Below are 4,272 nucleotides of genomic sequence, written 5' to 3'. Positions count from 1 at the left end.
TATATTCCTTCCTATTCAACATAGTAGGAATAGTTCTTTCATCTTTTAAATAAACTTTTTAAAAATTTAACTTTTAAATTTATCTGTTTATTTATTTTTGCTTTATTTTCTTACTAGAACCTCCAGTAATATATTTAATAAAAGTGGTGAGAGCAGATATCGGTGCCTTGTTTCTGATCTTACAGAGAAAGCGTTCAGTCTTTCACAGTTAAATATAATGTCGGTATAGGTTGTTTGTAGATCATCTTTATGAGTTTCAGTATGTTCCTTTTCTATTCCTAGTTTGCTTGGAGTTTCTTTTCTTCTTTTTTTAAAATCATGAATGGGATTGGATTTTGTCAAATGCTTTCTCTGCATTAATGATTAGGATCACATGACTTTTCCCCCTTAGTCTATTGGATATGGTAGATTACATTGTTTGATTTTCAAATATTTAACCAACTTTGCATAACTGGAATAAATACCACTTGGTCATGGTATATTATTCTTTTTATATATTTCTGGAGTTAATTTGCTAATATTTGGCTGAGGATTTTTACAGCCAATTTCATAAAAAATACTGGCCTGTAGTTTTCTTCTTTCTATACTATCCCAGTCTGGTTTTGGTATCAAGGTAATACTGGCTTCATATAATTAATTAGGAACTGTTCCCTCTACTTCTGTTTCTTATCAAGTCATGTAAAATTGGTGTTAATTCTTTAAGTCTTGGGTAAAAGTGAAACATCTAAGCCTGAATATTTCTTTTGGGAGTTTTTAAATGAAAAATCAGTGTTTCTCATAGTTACAGGAAAATTGAGATTGTCTCTTTCATCTTGGCTGAGTTTTGGTAGTTTTGGGTGTAGACGCATTGGTCCATTTCATCCACATTTTTGAATTTATAGTGTAGACTTGTTCATAATAACTTGTCCCTTATTAACCTGCAGGATATGTCATGGTATCCCTGGTTGCATTTCTGATATCTGTGATTTGTGCCATCTCTCTTTTTATCTTTATCAGTCTTGCTACATCTTTCTTGATGAGATTGTTTATTTTGAAGAACCAGCCTTTTGTTTCATTGATTTCCTCCCCCCCCCATTTTCCTGTTTTCAGTTTCATGGATTTTTGTTTCATCTTTATTATTTCCTTCTTTCTGCTTGTTTAGTGTTTTTTCCTCTTCCGTTTTTACTATTTTAATATAGAAAATTAGACTATTTCTTTGAAATATTTTCTTTCCCAATTTAGTGCTATAAACTTCCCTTTCAGCATTGCTTTCACTTTATTCCACAAATGTTGATCTGTTATATCTCCATTTTCTTTTATTCTATGCATTTAAAAATTTTTCCTTGACTTTTTACCCATGAGTTATTTGGAATTGTGATGTTTAGTTTTCATGTGATTGAAGATTTTCCTGTTGTCTTTCTGTTATTGATTTCTAGTCTGGTTCCATTATGGCTAGAGAACATACTCTCTATGATTTTAATTCTTTTAAATCTGCTAATGTTTTTTTTATCACCCAGTGTATGGTATATGAGTGAATGTTCCATGGACACTTGAATATGTATTCTGCTTTTATTGAGTGTGTTCTTTAAATGTCAGTTATATCCTGTTGATTGATGATGTTTTCAGTTCTTCCATACCCTTGCTGATTTTTCTCTCTGGGAGTTCTATAAATTGCTGTGTTGAAGTCTCAAATAATAATTGTGGATTTGAAATTCTCTCCTTTTACCTTTTTCAGTGTTTGCTTCATGTGTTTTGAAGTTCTGTTGTTTGGTGCACACACATTTAGTATCACTAGGTCATCTAGGTGGATTATTCCTGTTATCTTTATGTAATGACCCTCTTTGCCCCTAATAATTTCCTTTGCTCTGAAATCTACTTTATCTGATATTAATATAGCCATTCCTGCTTTTTCTGATGAATGTTCACATGATATACCTTTTTCATCCTTTTACTTTGAACTACCTATATCATGATGTTTAAAGTAAGCTTCTTATAGACAGTATAGAGTTGGATCATGCTTGTGATTTTTTCATCTACTCTTTCAATCTCTGTCTTTGACTTGGTTATTTAGATCATTTACAGTTAATGTAATTATTGCTATGTTAAAGATTAGGTCTACCATTTTATTTTTTGTTTTGTCTTTTACCTTAGTTTCTCAATCCTGTGTTTCTCTTATTTTGCCTTCTTGTGGGTTACTTAAACATTTTTTGGTAAGTCCATTTTAATCTAATTTATTTATAATCATTTGTGTATACTGTTTGTATAGTTTTCTTAGTGGTTGCTTTTGGCCTTACACTATACATATGTAACTTATCATAGCCTACTGGAATCTGTCTTTTATTACTTCAAGTGAAGTTTCAAAATTTTACTTCCATTTAGGTCTCTTAATAGTCCCCAGTTTTAAAGTATGATTTTCTGTAGTATTTCCTCTATATACATTGAGAACCACATCAGATGGTGTCATAATTTTTGCTTTGACCATCATAGGGAATTTAAGAAACTCATGAGACTAATGATAGTCTCTTATATTTATCCCACTTGTTTTCACCCATTCCATTGTTCCCCTTTTCTTTCTGAAGTTGCCAGTCTTCTGTTATTGTTTTTTTTTTTTATGTTTTCATAACAGTAGGTGATATCTGGGCTTTCCAGTGCCATTGGATATGAGTTTCAGGAAACACTGAGCCTGGCTCACTTAATGCTACTGAGTTGGAGGGTTTGTATACGTTGGGCCTGTTGGCACAGCAGATGCTAGCAGATTAGACTAATGCTGATGGGACTAGTGCCACAGGAGGATGCATTCCCATTCAGGCTATGCTGCTGCTACAGTAGATCAAATCCCCCTCTACCCCAAGTGTGGGGCAGTGACCTGCTGCTGTCACTGCTTCTTTATTAGGCTGCTTTCGCCTCAGGTGTGTGGTGGGATCCCTTGGAAGCTGCTGCTGCTGTGAATCACAGGGTTAAATTCATTTTAGAAATACTTAAATATAAATATATAGCCTGGCTCTTGTAGGACCTCTGTATTTGTTTTTTATTGCTTTCATACGAATTACCGCAAATTGAGTGACTCAAAACATCGTAAATTTATTACCTTACAAGTCTGACATTGGTCTCAATTGAGTAAAGTAAAAGTGTTGGCAGGATCGACAGATGAATGGATAAAGCTGTGGCACATATATACAACGGAATATTACTCAGCCATAAAAAGAAATGAAATTGAGTTATTTGTAGTGAGGTGGATTGACCTAGAGACTGTCATACAGAGTGAAGTAAGTCAGAAAGAGAAAAACAAATACCGTATGGTAACACATATATATGGAATCTAAAAAAAAAGAAAAAATGGTTATGAAGAACCTAGGGGCAGGACAGGAATAAAGACTCAGCCATAGAGAATGGACTTGAGGACACAGGGAGGGGGAAGGGTAATCTGGGATGAAGTGAGAGAGTGGCATGGACATATATACACTACCAAATGTAAACTAGATAGTTAGTGGGAAGCAGCCACAAAGCACAGGGAGTGGAATCCTGCAGTGTTTGCTGATGGGTCATTTTGGAAGAGCTGACTTTCAGTCTGAAGCTCTGCCTGTTTGCATCTGAAGAATCTGCATTTAAGGAGAGGGTGTATGAGGAAGGGGGTGTATGGGACAAAGGTGTCCTGGGTGCAGATGAGCCAGGACCTGACCAGCTGCCTTTTGTGTCCTCTGGTCCCATCTCTTGGTCTGTGCCTCATCTGCATCATCACTGTCCCCGCTGGCACCCCTGGGGTGTTGTTGTCTGAGTGAGATTCCCCTGGTGCCCCTGCTCTCCTCCCCTCCTCCTGCTGGTTGGGGAGGGAACTGCTTATTGTGTGGTCTGTACTCCTGAGGCACGAAGGACCCTGTAGCATGGACCTGCAGAGTGTGGGATGTGGTCCCAAGAGCATGGGGCCCACATAGGACACAACATCGGGGCATGACCAGTATTAGGGCTGCCTCATCACTGACAGGGAATGTTGTCCAGATCCTGCTCGGGAGGGTGTGGTGGGTGGCCTGGGACCCTAGAGGCCCCATTCCTATCCTGGAGCTTGGAAAGTGCATCCCCATGGGCTCCAGATTCACCCCATATCTCAGCCATATCCCTCTGTCCTGTCTTTGAACTCAGGAAAACGAGCTCTCTTGTCCACAACATAGGCCTGGTCCTGTTGGTATTAGGATTCTTTAAGTTAGGCATCCTGGGATAGCTCTTTTTAGGCCTGAGAAGGAACAACTCAGGAGTGTACAACAATTTCAGATGAAACTGATATTCAATGATTATCTC

Source organism: Balaenoptera borealis (assembly GCF_965194805.1).
Source record: "Balaenoptera borealis genome assembly, chromosome: 1".
Lineage (NCBI taxonomy): Eukaryota > Metazoa > Chordata > Mammalia > Artiodactyla > Balaenopteridae > Balaenoptera > Balaenoptera borealis.
This window is presented reverse-complemented; position numbering follows the sequence as displayed.